Raw genomic sequence first — 20,177 nt, 5'->3', positions numbered from 1 at the left:
ACTACTAAGGAGGAAAACTGACACTAGGAAGCTACACTATGGTTAAATAACAAACAAAGACAAGATGCGCATGCAGGCGACTAGAATGCGAGACAAGGAGCTTTGACAATCTGGCAGCGAGACATCTCCGCCATGCTGCTTAAATCAGGAGGAGGATCAGTGGAATCAGCCTCAGGTGCGCCGTCTGCACTGCCAGGCTACACCTCCACTGCAGAAACAGAGAGAAAAACTAACACACCACAAATACACAGAATAACATAATGAAATAATAATCACGCACAATATAACAGGTGGGATGTATAAAGAATGGACAAGAGGATGAATACAGAGTGGTGGACAATTTTGTGCAATGGTCTGGTAGAAATCACCTGCTGCTTAACCTGGCCAAGACCAAGGAGATGGTGGTTGATTTCAGATGAAACAGGACGACCACACAACCACTGTGTGTTCTGAGGGAGAATGTCACAGCGGTGGAGGATTACAAATACCTCGGAGTGCACCTCGACAACAGCCTGAACTGGAAAACTAACATCAATGCTGTTTACAAGAAGGGGATGAGCAGACTCTATTTCCTGAGGAGGCACAGACCATTCAACGTAAGCAGCAAGATGTTGGAGATCTTTTACCAGTCTGTTGTTGCCAGTGCATTCTTCTTTGCTGCAGTGTGCTGGGGAGCAGCATCAGAGCCGGTGACACCAACAGACTGAACAAACTGATCAGGAAGGCCAGCTCCATTATTGGCTGCAAACTAGACTGTTTGAGGAGGAGGTGGAGAGGAGGACACTGGACAGACTGTTATCCATCATGGACAACCCTGAACATCCTCTTCACCACCTCGTGGACAGACAGACTGCTTCAGCTCTGCTGTCACAAGGACCGCTTCAGGAAATCATTCCTGCCACGAGTCATCACACTGTACAATCGCAACTTAAGCAGTTAATCCACTAATCTTACAAACCCAATATTTTACATATTATCTGCACTATTGCAATATTGCACATACAGTCCACGGTTTACATTTATTTATCATGTGAAACTGCACAAATATTTTGCTATATTTAGCAATTTATTGCTGTTTTGTATTTGTAAATACTGGCTATATATTTAGTTGTAGTCTATTTTTTATTATATTATTATAATATTATATAATATGTATTACACACACACACACACACACACATATATATAAAAATATAATTAAGTAAAACTGTGTGTGTGTGTGTGTGTGTGTGTGCGTGCGTGCGTGTGTGTGCGTGTGTGTGTGTGATGATATGTTTAGTTTTACTTAATTATATTTTTATTTTTATTCCTGCTTGCATTTTTGGTCACTTGTTGCTTGTTACTTTTTTCTAAATATTGCGTATACATTCCATGTTTGCCTGTATGTTAATGCTACTGTGACAAAATAATTTCCTAAATTTGAAGCAGTCTAAGTCTAACGCATTTAGTTGCTCCGTTTGAAGTTCTCTTATGGTGGAGTGGATGACATCACCATCAGCCTTCAGAGGGATGTAAACAGTGATCACAATGGCAGACGTGAAGTCCCGAGGCAAAAAATAAGGCCACATCCCCACAAGTAGCAGCTCAATGTCTGGGCTACAGAAACATTCCTTAACGGTAACGTGTCTGGGATTACACCACTTCTCATTCACGTCTCTGTCTGCCCGCACACACTTCCACACTCCAGTCCAGGATGTCTGAATGCAGCCACAACTCAGTGAAGGCCATAAGGCTGCACTGTCTGTATTCCCACTGAGTCCTGACCAGTACTATGGGCTTGTCTGTCTTATTTGCTGAAGAACTACTGTTCCCTTTGATGATCACCTGAACGAACGGTCCATATCTCTGTGCCTTCTCCCTCCTTTTGGCTCCAGCTCTGCAGCCCCGACGTTGTCTCTTCAGCTCGTCAGGCAGTACAATCCTCTCTCCGAGCAGCAGCATGGGTTTACACAACTGCTCGCATTTGTAGACAATGCCCCCACTCCCCTCTGTACGGCTCTGTTACAAAGAGTGTAAAAAGTAACAGAAAGGCCACCAAAAAGTTGTAAACCTGCGTGCGAACATCATGACACAGTTACCAACAACGCAATTAAGAGATAGAAATTAAAAGAAATGGAAAAAACACACTAAATGAACAAAAGCGACACAGCGCCATCTTGCAAAGCAAGCATCCATATCCTATCCTGGACATGCACTGGCTTCACAGTTGTATTCTCAAGTTTCTGTTGCCCTCTTGTGGTTGGTGACAACCGGCCAATAGCTGATCTTTGTACATGCCCTATGAGGTGCCCGTGGCCTGCTCATGTGTCACCTGGCCATCATCTGGCGGTACAGCTCAGATTGTGAGCTGTTACAGGCATAGTTCATAGTTTCCATGCCACTAAACTAACAAAGTTTTTGTGTGGAGATACATTTGCGGCATTGCTCGAATTTTAGCCTAAACTGAGAAATAGAAGAGGCTCAGGACCACAGTCATACATGTAGAGGGCCAGCACAGTCTGCATGCTATTGACCTGGCTGGTCTATTAACCAAAAATGGGTTTGTTCATTAGGGAAAATTATCTGTTTACATTGTAAATGATAAATTCATCACCTGATTGTGAGAATCTGTACGAATGTATAAGATGTGATTTATAAACATCTTGCCGATTCAAGTTTTCAGGTGGGTTGACATTAAATTAATACCCTCTAATAGGTTAATTTGACTGGGATTGTGGTTAATCCGAATCCTCATCTAATCTGATCTAATTTATGGAATAAAATTCTTAAATCCCATGCTAGCACATCTCTATCCTTACAGGGACTATTGGGCAGTGTGAAACTGAGGAAAAAGGGGGAAGGTTAGAGTGTAAGTGTTTACATACACAGAGTTATCAGTTGACACCTGTGCAATCTAATATCCATTACAGCAACTCAGCAATACAGTATATCCTAGTGTTATCAAGATCTGAGTGTCAGATTTTGGTCATTTTTAAGACTTTACTTGTTTTTGTTTTCCAAGTCTAATTAGGAACATATGTCTAATTAGACAATGCATCCAGTGTAACAGTGTGAGCAACTGAGCAAATCTTTTTTTTTTTTTTCTTTTGACAAAAAGCCTGGAATCAGTCCTGAAAGTGTAATATACAATAAGTGATAAGTTAATATTCTGCATATTTTCTAGGGGAATGTCCCCTTGTAATGTACCAGCCAGTCAAGCGGTTTCAAGCCTTTCCTCTGAGCTTGAGGTGTTTTCTTCTCCTCCATCCTTCCATTTGTTTCTCTCTTGAGATGTGTACTGGAGGAATATCATGTACTTGTTGATTATCTAAAGCAAGGGTGTAGTTTGCAGTTGGGGTGTACATATGCCTAGCACTTTTCAAAATTCTATTTTGGTCCACTTTGTTCTTAAGGCTTCAGTTTTATTCACTCACTCTGTTGAAATAGTAGAGGAGTAATCCATCCATCCATCCATCCATCCATCCATCCATCCATCCATTTTCTATACCGCCTATCCCTTTCGGGGTTGCGGGGGGGGGGGGGGTTGGGTGGGGGCTGGAGCCTATCCCGGCTTCAATGGGCGAGAGGCGGGGTACACCCTGAACTGGTCGCCAGCCAATTGCAGGGCAGTAGAGGAGTAATAGTAGTTGAAATTTGCTCCACATCCCCCAATTAAAATTCTGCTGTTACATTAACGCATCAGTACATAAAATCCAATGATAGAATACAACATGTTATGATTTAGCTCCGGTGTTTTCTCTCCTAGGTCTAACGGTGTTTTTCTTTCCTCCCTCTCTGTCAGCAGGCTGAGTGAGAGAGAGAGTCGGGTCTGATCTCCTCAGGTGCGAGTTCATTAGACACACCTGCGCCTCATCGGCTATTCAACCAGCTTCTTAAGCCAGCTCCAGGTCGACTCCTGTGCCAGACTATTCTTTATGCTTTTGCCATACTAGTCTTGCTCCTGTCATGATCACCTGTCTCTCTCTCCGCGTGTCTCCAGTGCTCTTTGTTTGCTGTGTAGCTTCCTAGTGAGTTTGCTCCTTGACACTTTGAGTTTTGATAGTGTTGTACCGATCCCTAGTGAGTTTACTCCTGGACACTTTGAGTTATTTTTGCCTCCTGAGTGAGTTATCGCCCTTGTGGTGTTTTTGTGTTTTTGCCTTTGTTTGCTACTTTTCCTGCAGTGGTGTTTTTGGTTTGTTTTACTTTGAGGGAGTTTTCTCTGTGAAGGTGATTTTGTGTTTGTCAATAAACTTTTTTTGTTTACAACTCTGCAACTGGGCCCAGGCTCTTCCTGTCCACATGTAACACAATATTTAATGATAACATTTTAAAAAGGGACAATGTGCGTTATTTGTAATTTTACATTTAATACTGTACTTAGGTAGGTCCACACTTTGCTGATAATACTGCAAATATAAATACAATCAAACTGACTGATTTTCCCAATATTACATCAAGGATGTGATCGATGAGGAAGTGAGGGGATGTGGGGGATTAGGTGAAACAAGTGCATGTGTTTTTACATATTATATAATATACTACTATCTATATTGTAATTAAGGTTTTAATAATACCTTAAATTCTTATTGTCCTGTCTTATGCTGCCTCATAAAGGTTCAGATCACCAATTTAAAGTTTGGGATTTTACGTATACAAAAGTACTGCGTAGTGACAATAGTTTTAAATTTCAATACTGACATCCTTATTAGATTACCATATCTCTATAATCCTGTTGCGGCTTCCAAAACAAACCTTTTAGCCGCTGAGAGTATGAGGTTGGGTCCTCAGGTTCGCAGATTTGTGACGCGCTAGAAGACTATGATGACAGATACACTGAGATCCAAAGATGCTTTTGGTGCATTTATTAGAAACAAACAGCACAGAGCATTCACAGTGCAGTAAAGATGGATGAATGGAAGAAAATGAAAACCAGTGGATTAAACAGATAAAAAGTGATGAATGAATGAGTGAGTAGCGGTCAACAAAAATTACAGCTACTACCCAACCCTGACTCTGTGTCACAGGTGAGTGCGCACCTTTATACACACACACTTTCGCACGTGCACACACCTACTCCCACGTGAACCACTGCCTGTGCAACACACACACACACGCACACACACACACACACACACACACACACACACACACACACACACTCAAGCACACCGTGCTCCTCATCTTCAACCTGTATGTCTCCTACAAATCCTATAAAGTCTTGCTACTTCATTATCAAATCACATGTACATGTACTTCCACACACACACACACGATAAAAATTGAACCATTTACTTGAACTATTTATTATGCTCATAATATGTCAGTTTTATGTGCATATCTGTGTCTAGCTGTTTCTGTTGTTTTTTTTTTTGTGCTGTTTGCTTAAATCAACGCCTTGTAGCTCAATAGATTGTGAGACGATCAAATGGTAAGGTGCAGCTGTGGAAACTGATATAGGTCATGCTGAATGATAAAATGATGATGCAGAGGGAAAGTGCTGGACAGATGAGGGAATATAACATACATGAACAAAGACTGGAGGCAGAGGGAGATGGTGCAGACTTCGCAATTACAATATGTGTGGGAGTTGAAGTTTAGAGGCGCAGTTTAGAATAGCTACAGAGTAACATAAGACCACATCTTTGGCACTCTTTTTTCTCTGCAAGGTGTCTAGGTGTATTAAGCTTTATTCAAGACACAGGACACATGACACAAAAGAGAATACACATGGTTATGAGTGAATAGAGAACCTAATACTAGTGATAGCCAGATGAAGCTTCTTGAAGCCTTGAAGCCTTCCAGCCAAATGGTTCACCAAAAGGTTCATTTCTTGAGGCTTCATGTGCACACAAACCCTCCTGCTGGTCAAAGACTGTAAAAGCCAGAAAATAGCCAGAAATGTGAATAGCCAGATATATTATAGATATATTCTAGGTGATTTTATCTATTTGTAATAAAGTCAAGACTGTCTTGCAACAGTGCAGCCATGGGAATGACTGTCAAGTAAAATAAATCAATTCATCTTAATGCATTTCATGTGCCGTTTATGTATTCATTCATATAAATAAAAGTTAGATTTTTGTTTACTGTATTATGGTATGTAACGTGACAATACAATGGACTTGAATATTACTTGTTTATCAAATGTTTATCAGTAAATCATTTTGTAAACGTTTGAATAACGTGATGACAGGGGAACAATTGTTTTAAAACTTTAGCAGTGTTTTAACAAGGTAAGAGGCAGTGAATGTGCTTGTGAACATGAGGAGGGCAGTGAATGGGCTTCCGCAACTGAAAGACTTTATTCATTTTTATTTAGAAACAAAATCTGTTCCACTGTGCTGGGATTCAGACGATTCAAACTTCTCCTACTTTGGAGAAAACTCTTTCACAGGGCACAGATGAGGCAGGGGTGCACAAGAACTCCACAGCAAGTTTGTACAAATTTGGATAAATGGTTCGTTGCCTCTCCCAGTATTGAAGGGGGTCCTCCGTCCTGGGAATGTTTGGTCCGGCCAAAAATCTCTGGACTTCTGCGGTGGCATCAGCAGTCACATTGTGGTTTCTCTGGGTCTCCTTCACTGTGTCATCTAAATGACGCCACAGTTTGTTTCCTGAGAAGCATAAAGAGACTGTGTAAGTGAGAGTCATAATTAATCAATTTTTGACCTTAAACCAAAGCAAAAATAATTACCACGTCTTTCAATTACAGCATCCTGTGATGACGTTGATGTTGATGCTGTAGCTGTAGCTGTAGCTGGAGAGGACCTTATCATGATGATACCAAGGCCTCATCCAGCTCCTTCTTTCTGGTCACTAGGAGAAAAAGACAAGCTTTTTAAATATAGTATTACTTCTGTCAATTTCATTATTATAGATGATTAGGAAATATGTGAGGAATGGAAAAATACGTTCCTACAGTGGATATTGTTGAATTACTCACTTGGGCTGGGTCCAGCCACATTCCCCTCATCATTTTCATGCAAAGCACGAAAATGCCTCACCATGGATGAGGTGTTATTGTTGTACCCCAGTTCTTTTTCGACACACTCTCCGAAGCATTGGCACGGTAGGAACCATCACTACCTAATACTAATGATTATGGAAGTTGGGCGCATGCGCATGCTGCAACTGGCAGGGAAAAGTTTGGCTGGGAAATCGTGTTTTATTGTTTAACGTCTGTTAGTGTCTGTGATAACGAGATTCCAAGTGACTTTAACTGTGCACGGTGCTTTTGACTGAAGCTGACATGGATCTTTTTTGCGTTGCATCATTATTTTTGCTACCTCTCCTGCTTTACCTGGATATCATCTCTGCCTGCCTGGCCAGGAGGCAATACAGCAGAAGTGAGCTGATGCAACTCGACTTTGTGAGACTGGCTGGCGTGCCAGACATCACGCTACAGATTTGGGGTCTCATTCGAAGATATCCTGATAACATCTACGGAGAAACAGGGGGAAAGAGGGGAAGGAAGAGGGGAAAGCGAGGAGGCGTCCAGCTACGACTGAGGAAGATGCTTCTGCTGCCCTCAATGATCCTGGGGAACGTCCAGTCCCTAAGAAATTTAGATGATGAACTCCAGGGGAATAGCTGCTTTCTTAAGGATTACAAAGACTGCTGCATGATGGTGTTTTCGGAGACATGGTTAACCAAACGAGATCAGGACTCAGACCTGATGATCAGTGGCTTTTGAGCACCGTACCGCCTATATTGGAACAGCGAGGTGACGAAAAACTCGCGGGGGGGGGGGGTATGTCTTTATATTAACCAAAGATACTGTACTTACGTAACAGTGAGAGAACGTATCTGTACCCCTGATGTGGAACTTTTATCAGTGTCATTGCACCCCTTTTACCTACCTCACGAGTCTCCCCAGCTCTTCATTGCAGTTGTGTACATCCACCCTGGGCGCACGCCCGTCCCCCCCCCCCCCCCCCCCCCCCCCGCTTGTAAAACTGTGTATGATGAAGTACAAAAACTGCAGTCTATCTCCCCTGATGCCTCGGCTTTTGTACTGGGTGACTTCAACCATGTTTTCCCTCGAGAAGTCGGTCCTCAACTTTCACCAATATGTAACCTGTCCCACCAGACAGAATAAGTCTCTTGAGCTTGTTAAGGAGGTACATAAGTCACTTCCGCTACCTCCTCTGGGCCACGCGGAGACCACAACTGTGTGTATCTCATGCCCACATACAGAGCTGTTCTGAAGAAGGAAAAAGTCTCTACAAAGGACATTAAAAATTGGACAGAAGAGTCTGTGCAGTGTTTACAGGCCTGTTTCGACTGTACTACCTGGGATGTGTTTATAGAGGCATATGAGAGAGATTTAGATCAGTTAGCCGATGTAACATGTTCTTATGCCGCATTCTGTAGAGACATGATCATACCATGTAAAAGGGTAAAAATGTACTCTAATAACAAGCCATGGGTTACAAAATCTGTCAAATTCAGCATACAGACCAAGAAACTTGCCTTCAAACATGGGACTGCTTCTGAATTGTATTTAGCCAAAAGAAATATGAAAATTGATATTCTAAGGGCGAAACAGGACTATAAAATAACTCGGCTGCAAACAACCTGGGCTCAGCCTGGTCAAATATGAAAGCCATTGCCGGCATCAGTAACTCAAAAAATATAAGCACTGTCACTTTAGAGAGGTTTGATGCAGATTCTGACCTTGCAAATGCTCTTAATCATTTCTTTTCCCGATTTGACACCTATGATTTTAGTAGAGAAATACAGGAACTCAGTCATAAATTAGCTGACCAGAACCACCTCACAATTGAAGAGGGAAATGTTGAAAAGGTATTCTCTTCCATAAATCCAAATAAAAGCTATGGACCTGACAATAAGTGGTAGACTGGTTAAGTTGTGTTCTAAAGAACTCTGTCCAATTTTTCACTTTTCGATAAGTCCTTACAAAATCAACATGTCCCAAAATGCTCGAAGGATGCAGTAGTTGTTCCAGTTCCCAAGAAAAGCTGCCCCAAGGTACTGAATGATTTCAGGCCTATTGCACTGACATCTATTGTTATGAAAACGTATGAAAATCTAGTGAGAAATTAAATCTTAAAGAAGACAGAGTCTGATATTGACAATTCCAGCTTGCCTATAGGCCACACAGAGGTGTCGAGGATGCCACAGTTACTCTGATGAACGTGCTTTTTAAACAAGGAAAGGGAACACATGCTCAGCTTTTATTTATAGATTTCTCTTCTGCTTTTAACACAATTCAATTCCACATCTTAACAGAAGGACTCCTTGAGCAATTTGATTTAAGTAAAAATCTTGTTGGTTGGGTTTTAGATTTTTTAACTAAAAGGACACAAAGAGTGCGAGTCAATGGAGTACTGTCTGACCAGATCTGTTCCTCCACTGGCTCCCCTCAGGGCTGTGTCCTGTCCCCTCTCCTGTTCATCCTTTACACCAACATGTCCCAGCCGCAGCTTTACCCTGGTGTCTTGGTTCAGCAACCTATCCCTAAAAAATAAGAACTCCCTAAACCAAATTGTGAGGTGGGCTAGTAGGCTGATTGGAGAGCCACCGCTCAACCCAGAATCCCTACATACTAGGCAGCTACAGAGGCTAGTTGGGTCTATCTTAGAAGATGGATCCCACCCACTATTTGGTGAATTTCAGCCTCTCCCATCCATCCATCCATCCATCCATCCATTTTCTATGCCGCTTATCCCTGTCGGGGTCGCGGGGGGGCCGGAGCCTATCTTGGCTGTCAACGGGCGAGAGGTGGGGTACACCCTGGACCGATCGCCAGCCGATCGCAGGGCACAACCAAGTAACTTTTTTTTTTTTTTAATTTTCGATGATGTCAGTTTACATGTTTTATAAAATGTGCCGGTACAAAAATAAAATTAAAATACCTAGCAAAATCACAGCATGTTTTTCTTTCTACGCAACAAAAATTGTCTCGCAAGAAATTCCGAGAGTGCGACCTCGCATATGATTGGACGCCTCCTCTGATGCAATGACGTCGGCAGAAAACGACCTCAGCGTGTCTGTGAATGCAAATGGAGTTTGGATCAGGAAAATTACGTTGCGAGTCCTGCTAAACTTTAACTCTGTTCATGCAATGGCCGGATGTTGTCTTCAGTTCACCCCAGAAGGCACTTCTCTGCGACGAGTGGACGGCCTGGCTATGGAGCGACCATATCCAGAAAGTCCAAACAATTTAGAGAAGAGACTGCTGAGCGCCTTCAGTGGATTGTCTCGGATGGTAATGCAGCTAATTGCGCAGGCGAGGAGAATGACCGTGATAAAAGCCAGACTGCTCGCTCTGGAGGAGCAGCCCCGACTGAACTGCAGCTGTGGAGAGGAAGAGATGGGTGCATAAGTTGCAGTAAGTAACGTTAGCATTTAATACTACATTGTGCAGTTTTTAGGCAGCCAAACCTTTATTATTCTTATTGCACTAAGTTCCGAATGTTTGGTAACCGTTCACATTACATTTAACATTACAATGTATTTTGTATTTTAAAGGAAAAGGTGCGGCGTCTGCACAATAGTGACGGAAACGACAGGTGATATGAACCTGAGCAGGGGTAATTTAATAAAATACACAGGAATACACAGGAAATATTCTGCAGAATAAAAGTAAATGTAAACGTTGCATGACCTGTTTGTACTCTTTGTGTTATATAGACTGAACTCGTCCCACAACGAAGCAGTGACGTCACACTTGATGGCCAATTGAACTGGGAGTCCAGACATGGATGGTGTGGACAGAGGAGTCCTTTTATGTAAGTTTTTTTTTTTTTTAAACCCCTTTCTGTTGTTTCTTTTTGTTGTTGTTGTTGTTGTTTTTACTGAAGCCTGTCTTAATTATTTCAAACGAATATATATTTTCTTCCAGCGGCCTGTAAGACATATTATGAGACAGTGCGGAGGAGCTTCAGGTATGCCCAGCCAGCTCTTTCAGTTCAGGCAGCAGCTGTGAAGATTTCAGCTCTCAGTAGACAGAGGAGGAAGCGGTTAAGAGTTACACGAATGCCGAAATGTAACAGTGTTTCACAACAATGTAAAAATGCCTGTGGAATTATCCAATGGTTGTTTGTGAAGCCAGCAGGCCAGCCTGAGTAGATCAACGTCGGTAGCATTCATGTGCTAATTAGAGCTATTCACACCTTTGCTGAGGCGCAAATAACCACGCCCCCCGCCGACAGATAGTTAGTTTCCGACGATATTCGGCGCGGGCGAACTTCCCCGTAAACTCCCGTAAATTGCCAATAATCAACTAAATTTGCGGGGGTTTACTGGTTGTAAATGTGGTTTTTCATGCAGTGTCTGAGTCCAAGTACTGTTCCAATTCAAAAGTCCGCATCTCGACAAGTACAGTCAAATACCCGGATGTGTTCTTGCCCCTCCCATTTTATTGAGGAATGCTCGGATGGTGACTTGTGTGGACTTGGGGCTACCATGTATCCCAGAATGCATTTCGTAGCAATGATGATGGAGGAGAGGATTCACAACTATAAGTTACAAGTTTCGAAATACTGCTGTTTTAGTAGTACAGAATGTGGTTTTAAGATTATTTTATGTGAGAAAGTGGATGCTAAAACTTAAAATCTGTGGTTCATCGTGATAGCGCATAGTTTAAAATTTGCTCCACGTGTCGTCCTGTACGCTGCTGTCCCAATTGCAGAACGACGGTCCTGCATCCTCTCGTCCTGGAGAGACTGTACTCCCAAAGTTGAACTTGCTTAGTCCAAACGGCCAAGTTTGTAAGTCCAAACTTGGTGTACTTGGTATTGAGAAATGGCCAAGATCTCAAACACCATTAGAATGCATTAAAGAATCATTTTACCATAGGTTAGCATGCTAGCATTAGCATGCTAATCATTAGCCCAACAACCCGACATCAAAAGTCAAACCTGTGTGCACCAACAAGTTCATAGGACCTCATGTTAGCATTAGCATGTTAGCATTGTGGCTAATGCTAACAGGCCAACATCACTCATTACATCATATTTCAAACTCACCAGTAATAGTAAGTAAGACAAGTGGCTCGTTATCAAGCCAGTGCAGAGCTCGATGACAAGCTGATTATTTGAATCAGCTGCATAGCTGCAGCTGAAGCTACATATGTGTGTTTGTGTGTGTGTGTTTTGTGTGCTCAGAGAGGCACTGAGGCTCAGAGGTTGCCACAGCAACTTGAGGTGGTTGCCATTGACGGTAGGGGCCCCCCAGGCAGACAGGGGCAGACAAAAAACGTGGAGAGTAACAGCCATTTTCTGCCTCTGCACTGGTCTGACATCTGGACTTATGCTGACAAAATGGTAGCTCCTATCAGAAAAAAAAAACACAGACCGTCATCGCTGTCAAGACTTCCTGAACGATTGGCGTGATTTCAGTGTGCTCTACAGAAAATATTTTGGAGACACTTGCAAATTTAAAACAGGGGTCTGTTCTGCTTCTCTCAGAAAATCTTTGTATTGGAGTCTATGAGGAGCAGAGACAGACGTGGCTGCACTTAGAGGCTGCTAATTCAAATTCAGTAAATCTCTCTGATTTTTTGAGCACATTTTGAGAGACAGAATAAATTTGTCTCTAAATGTGGAAAAAATCATGTGTGTAGAGTGTAAATTGTGGCTGGGAGGAGTGCGGAAATAGAATAAATCTAGGGTAATTTTAGGCTTTGTCCCACTCTGACCGATGATGTCATCCACTCAGACACAGGTGCACATGCACACACGCCTGCTCTCAGTGCAGCAGACACACATGCTTTCAGATGTAGAAAAAGTGATTTTCTACCTCTGCACTGGTCTGACATTTGGGCTTATGCTGACAAAACGGTAGCTTCTATCAGAAAAAAAACACAGACCGTCATTGCGGTAAGGACTTCCTGAACGATTCAGTGTGATTTCGGTGTTTCTAAAGTCAACATTTTGAAGACACTTGCAAGTTTAAAACAGGGGTCCGTACTGCTTCTCTCAGAAAATCTTTGTATTGGAGTCAATGAGGAGCAGAGACAGACGTGGAAACACTTAGAGGCTGCTAATTCAAATTCTGTAAGTCTCTCTGATTTTTTGAACACATTGTGAGAGACAGAATAAATTTGTCTACAAATGTAGAAAAAAATCATGCGTGTAGAGTGTAAATTGTGGCTGGGAAGAGTGTGGAAAGAGAAAAATGCTGGAGTTTTTTTTTTCAGCTCTCTCCCACTCTGACCGATGACCTCACCCACTCTGACATGAACATTCCATGCAATACACACTCATTATAATCTCCAGCGGTCGCTGTGGTGATGGGCGCTTTTGGCTCTATGAGGGTCTGAGAAACATCTGAATTTGGCCTCGGCGCACCCCTCAAACAAACGCTTCTCATGCAAACAACAAAACTCCTATTGCCAAAATTTCTTCACCATCAAAGCTACAAGGCTTTGTTGTACACGCTGATCACTTTCTTTTTTTGCTGGGGTCAAAAATGAGGATTTTAGAATGAGTTAAAAAATGGGTGGCTTCTGTCTCTCCTGTTTTTGATTTGTATTGTACCCAATGGGCCAGGTCAGAGTTACTCTCCTCGCTCAGAGGCACAGAAGTCAAACATCGTAAGTCCTATTGTTTAGCCAGACATATTGTGAGAATCAGCACAAGCGGCACTACAACTTTGGAAAATTTCACACGCTTAGAGTGAAATTTGTGGTTTGGAGGAGCGTGGAAAGAAAAAATTTCAGGCACTTTTCAGAAGGTCTCTCCACTCTGGCAGTTGGTCTCCTCCACTCTAGCACAAACATTCCGTGCAATACACACCCATTAAATTCTCAAAATTGAAAGTATGCCGGACCAGTTGGCAGTACAAAAAGTCCGATGATTTGTTCGTTTTTTGACCTCCTCCCATTCATTTCTTATGGGAAATTTATCGCAGTTTTTCGCGGCTTACGACTTTCCTAGCTGTAGGGGCAATAGGCCTCAGTGTGATTGCCCTGTGGCCCTAATTAGGCTATTGACTACACACTAACTTACTTAACTTATGGAATATACAGCCTTTTTTAATCTATTTATTTATTTATTCTAGCCTAGCAGAACCCACTGTCAGGGAGATTTTCAACTCCCACCTCCGGGAGAGCTTCGACCAGATTCCGAGGGAGGTTGGAGACATTGAGTCCGAAATGGACCATGTTATCCACTTCCATTGTTGATGCAGCCGTCCGTACCTGTGGCTGTACAGTCGGCGGTGCCTGTCGTGGCAACCCCCGAGCCCGGTGGTGGACACCGGGAGTAAAGGTTGCTGTCAAGCTGAAGAAGGAGTCCTATCGGCTCTGGTTGGCTCATGGGACTTCCAAGGCAGCTGACGGGTACCGGCAGGCCAAGCGTGCGGCAGCTCGGGCGGCTGTAGAAGCAAATTCTCAGGTCTGGGAGGAGTTCGGGGAGGCCATGGAGGAGGACTACCGGTCGGCCTCGAGGAAATTCTGGTAAACCGTTCGGCGCCTCAGGAAGGGGAAGCAGCTTTCTGTCAACACAATTTATAGTGGAGATGGGGAGCTGTTGACCTTGACTGGGAATATTGTCAGGTGGTGGAAGGAATACTTCGAGGATCTCCTCAATCCCACTGTCATGACTTCTGTAGAGGAAGCAGAGACTGGGGACTTGGAGGTCGATTCATCCATCACTAGGGCTGAAGTCACTGAGGTAGTTTGCAAGCTCCTCAGTGGTAAAGCACCAGGGGTGGATGAGATCCGCCCTGAGTACCTCAAGTCTCTGGATGTTGTAGGACTGTCTTGGTTGACACGCCTCTGCAACATCGCATGGCAGTCGGGGACGGTGCCTCTGGACTGGCAGACTGGGGTGGTGGTCCCTCTTTTTAAAAAGGGGGACCGGAAGGTGTGTTCCAACTATCAGGGGATCACACTCCTCAGCCCTCCTGGGAAAGTCTATTCCAGGGTACTGGAGAGGAGGATCTGGCCGATAGTCAAACCTCGGATTCAGGAGGAACAATGCGGTTTTCGTCCTGGCCGTGGAACACTGGACCAGCTCTATACCCTCCACAGGGTGCTTGAGGGTTCATGGGAGTTTGCCCAACCAGTCCACATGTGCTTTGTGGACTTGGAGAAGGCATTCGACCATGTCCCTCGTGTCATTCTGTGGGAGGTGCTCCGGGAGTATGGGGTTGGAGGCCCTCTGTTGAGGGCTGTACAGTCCCTGTACAACTGGAGCAGGAGCTTGGTCCGCATTGCCGGCAGCAAGTCGGACCTGTTCCCAGTGCATGTTGGACTCCGGCAGGGCTGCCCTTTGTCACCAGTTCTGTTCATCATTTTTATGGACAGAATTTCTAGCCGCAGCCAGGGGCCGGAGGGGGTTCGGTTCGGGAGCCGGCAGAATTTGTCTCTGCTTTTTGCGGATGATGTTGTCTTGTTGGCTCCCTCGAGCCAGGACCTTCAGCATGCACTGGGGCAGTTCGTAGCCAAGTGTGAAGCAGCTGGGATGAGAGTCAGCACCTCCAAGTCCGAGGCCATGGTTCTCGACTGGAAAAAGGTGGCTTGCTCCCTTCAGGTTGGGGGAGAGTTCCTGCCTCAAGTGGAGGAATTTAAGTATCTTGGGATCCTGTTCACGAGTGAGGGAAGGATGGAGCGTGAGATTGACAGGCGGATCGGTGCAGCGGCTACAGTAATGCGGTCGCTGTACCGGTCTGTCGTGGTGAAGAATTTACCGGTCAACCTACGTTCCTACCCTCACCTATGGTCATGAACTTTGAAAGAACGAGGTCCCAGATACAAGCGGCTGAAATGAGTTTCCTCCGCAGGGTGGCAGGGCGCTCCCTTAGAGATAGGGTGAGGAGCTCTGTCACCTGGAAGGAGCTCAGAGTAGAGTTGCTGCTCCTCCACATCGAGAGGAGTCCGATGACCCGGCCCCGGATAAAGCGGGAGAAAATGGATGGATGGATGGATGGATGGATGGATGGATGGATGGATGGATGGATGGATGGATGGATGGATAGCCTAGCTTTTTGTATCTGTTATGATGTCTTTTATTCTGTATTGTATCCTCTGTATTTTGATACGAATAACTTTTTGTATACTTTTTATTCATGTTGTCTGGAGCACTGTTGTCATTGTCATGTCACTGTCTCTGTCAATGACGTAAATGTTGTCTGTGTGTGTGTGTGTGTAAGCAGCCCACTCTCTTTTTACCTGCAACCAAATCTAACGTCGGGTACAAATAAAGTTACCTTGCCTTGCCTTACCTTTATACTGTACATGTCTGGGTTTTTTCATCGGCAGAGATTGTCCCCTCCTCCTTTTATGTCCATCTTTGTTGTGCAATAGTGAGACCATGACGGAGATAATGAGATTATACCGTTAAGCATGTTAGTGTTCTAGCACAATTGTCATATTGTATTCATATTTTCTTAGTAAAGTATGTAATGACAGCTTGATCACAAACCTCAGCACTTAACAAATGGGAAGTCAGTGAAAAGTAAAACCAGCCACAGGTGTGTAAAGTGTGGGTTGTCAATAGAGGGCAGCAGTAGCCTGAAAGTATTTTATACTTTAAGTATTCTATGTCTTTACAACTTTATGATGTGCTGATTATTTTTCATAATTCATATGTCCTCTAGATAAATGAAGACTCATTTAAAATTTAAAAAATGATAAGTTTAAGTTAAGTCGACTATTAAATGATGTGTGCCTGTAGTTACACCAAGATTTTCCTGTCAACATGTACAGCAAAATGAAATGAGTGAATAAGTGATGTAAAATTTAATACAAACACAGTAACAATGATACACCTTTCTGTAAAGCATTTTCATTGTTTGCAGTTTATAACATACTAAATAGTACTTATAAAAAAGACATATAAATGGTATTTATATGTCTACTTTATTTCACAATTATATGTGTATATAGTGTATATACTGTGCATGAAGTTTTATAACTAAATTCAGGAGCAAGGACTATGCCCCGAACACATCCATCACTTCCGCACAAGCATTGAAGCTCACCTGCTTCATTCATTTCCCCTTCGACTCTGTCCCCCCAAGCCCCTTTTTCTTCTCTCTCTCTCTCTCTCTCTCTCTCTCTCTCTTGTCTCTTGGTTGAATACAGGAACCACAGCAGGTTTTTACTGAAAATCTGAGCTCACTCTAGTTCATTGTCACACTCCATCCATCCATCCACTGCCCATATCTCTCCCTTCATTCTCTCATCCCTCACCCTTCTTCCCCTACTCCATCATCCCTCTACCCTCATCCCTCCTCCTTTCATCCCTTGACCCTCATCCCTCCTCCTTTCATCCCTTGACCCTCATCCCTTCATCCCCTCTTCTCTCAGCCCTCATGCCTTTATCCTCTCATCCCTTCATCCCTTGACCCTCATCGCGTCATCCCTCAACCCTCATCTCTTCATCCCCTCTTCTCTCACCCCTCACCCCATCCATTCATCCCTTCATCCCTCCTTTCCTACACTCTGCCTTCCCCTCATCCCTCGACCCTCATCCTAATCAGATCAGATCAATCAGATTGTCAGATCAGACAAAAACTCTTGCTTTCTTGTTCCCTGCTCCACAGCACTGTTGACAAGTAACAAAGTGAGCCACATTCCCCATCTTTAGCAGCTGTCACTAACTGTTACCATGGACACACAACTTTAAGCACTTTGATGGCAAATATAGTCAGTTTTCATTTCCCTGTCATTCACATTAGACCTATCAAAGAACAAGATTAAGACTGGCCTAACTATCAGACTCTTGTTAAATGAGTCTATGACAGACATCAACTGCAACTTTTAATAAATAGACTTTGTGCCTGTTGGCTGAAGGTCATCAGTTGCACAAAGCTGTTGTCTTTTTAATATAATAAGTGGGATTCAGTTGTTGTGAATATTGGGTGAATTATTATATAGATTATTTTAGAATAAAAAAACTGGTAATAAAGCTACACCTCATGTTAGCATTCTTGCACAATTGTCATTATTGTATTGTAATGTGTGTAATGTGCTGACAGCTTGATCACAAACCTCAGCACTATACAAATGGGAAGTTAGTGAAAAGTGATACATGAATTTTTGTTTAACAAGGAGGCAACTATAGTGCAGTCCAATAAAATGCCTCTTTTTTCTGTGATTTCTATTTACTGCTTGGATGGCTATAATGAGAATCATGGATGAATAAACACATGTAATGTCTGTTCATGTGAAGGGTTCTAAAAAGACCACATCTGCCTGCCTCACGCACTCAAAAATGGACTGAGGTAAAAACTGCCTCTAGAACTTTCTAGGCATCTCCTTTGTGTTTCTCAGCTAGTGTAACAGATGTATATATTTGATAGTAGGAGAGAGTAAATCCCCCCCCCCAACTCCTGGTTGGCAAGAGAGAAGTTGTCCTTGCCTCCTTTCTCATCCCACACGACACAACGCAGGGTTTTTGTTGCAACTGTATTATGAGTATTAGGCCAGACTGGCTACACTAAGACGCCCATAAAAGAGTGCAGTTAGCATCAGCTTCACAGTCATTATCTTGCCCCCTGTCATTCTGTCATACTGGTATCCCAAAAAATTCTACCTCTTGCCACATGTCACAAAATGCCTCATCTCCGCCAATGTGTGTGTGTGTGTGTGTGTGTGTGTGTGTGTGTGTGTGTGTGTGTGTGTGTGTGTGTATGGGGAAGGGGATGTTTGGAGGGGTAGCTGTGTATGGTACATGAGGTGAGATGATATCTATGTCCTTTCATCTGCTCACAATGTGCAAAGTAGGTTCTTCTCACCACAGTTTACACTTAGGTTTTCTAAAGGTTTAATGATTCTACAGGTCTCTCGTTAAAAATAACTCTACAACTTTCATTCCAATAATTATAAGAAAAGTGGTCTTTGCAAACTTGTGTATTGATATGTCTGTAGGTCAGTAATGGGTCAAAGAATCAAAAATAAATGATAAAATGTCAGAAAATCATGGGGAAAATGCTTTCATACTTTCCCAGCCTAATTCAACAAAACATTTAATTTACATTGAAAACCGCATAAAACAGAGAAAAAAAAAAGAAGCAAATTCTCAGATTTGAGATGCTCAAAATATATTATAAGAAGTTCGTATCTTTAACTGGTGAAATGAAATCCGCGGTAACTGGCTAGTTGTTGTAGCAGCTAATCTAGCATGTCCTCATACTGTACTCAAGGGGATCATGTCTGCGCTGAGTTAATGCGCAAAGTGTTGAAACAGCGCTGGTCAGGTCCACTGACAGCAAGATTTGTTTTGTTAGTTACTGTGATTTTAAACACAATGTATCGTTTTTCATGTGAAAAGTGAGGTGCGTCCCTGGGACGATTAAAGCACATTTAAGACCTGTCTGATCTGAATTGAAGACAATTTAATACTTTTTAAGGCCTTTAATTTGTAAAAAAAAAAAAGACTTTTTAAGGACCCGCGGTCACCCTGCATTAAGATTGATTTATTAGGTTTGTCGTTATTGAGTTATATGACTAAAACAGGTTTTGCTGCTGATCTCCTCCTTAGTAGTGACAAGCCTAGCTTGCATGCTGGTCCTTCCGCCTGCATTATTTCGAATGACAACTTGCAGTTAAATTTTCAGTACGTTGTACTCACCTTTTTCTTGGACGGGAGTTCCAGTTGCCGAAGTGTGTCCGAGTCTGATATCGCAAAGACTGCTACCTTAATCCTCCAGTTTGGCCTTGTGCATGGTTAGCATTAGCGTTAGCTGCTTGTCCTGCTGAAGCGACTTGGAAGTTCGCAGGTCTGAAAATCTGTCTCATCTAACTTTCCACCGTGCTGTGAGTAAAGTTTGGTGCAGATGAACCTGTCACCTGTCGCCCAAGCGACGAGGATATGGATGCGATTGTTTCTGGGGATGATAAAATATTTCTTAAAACCCCAATGGCTTGTTGCACTGCTCGAGACTCCTCTCCACCTTCCATGCTGACTGTGACCTAAACGTGACCCGCCCGCTTGAGCTTCTCAGCCAATCACCGCGCAATAAATGATGGACTTCCTTTTCCACTATACTGACTTCCTTTTCCACTATACTCTCTCACACATACATGTATTCTTCTCTCACATGCATATATTTTATTTATACATATACATATATGCCTATTTATTTAGGAGAATGTATGTTCGTGCAAGAGTGACAATATATGCACGTGAAAGGAGAAGTTGTGTCTGTGTGAAAATGAAAATATATGTATGTGAAAGGAGAATGTGTGTGTGTGTAAGAGTGACAATATATGTATGTGA

Source organism: Chaetodon trifascialis, chromosome 12 (assembly GCF_039877785.1).
Source record: "Chaetodon trifascialis isolate fChaTrf1 chromosome 12, fChaTrf1.hap1, whole genome shotgun sequence".
In the NCBI taxonomy this organism is placed as follows: Eukaryota; Metazoa; Chordata; class Actinopteri; order Chaetodontiformes; family Chaetodontidae; genus Chaetodon; species Chaetodon trifascialis.
This window is presented reverse-complemented; position numbering follows the sequence as displayed.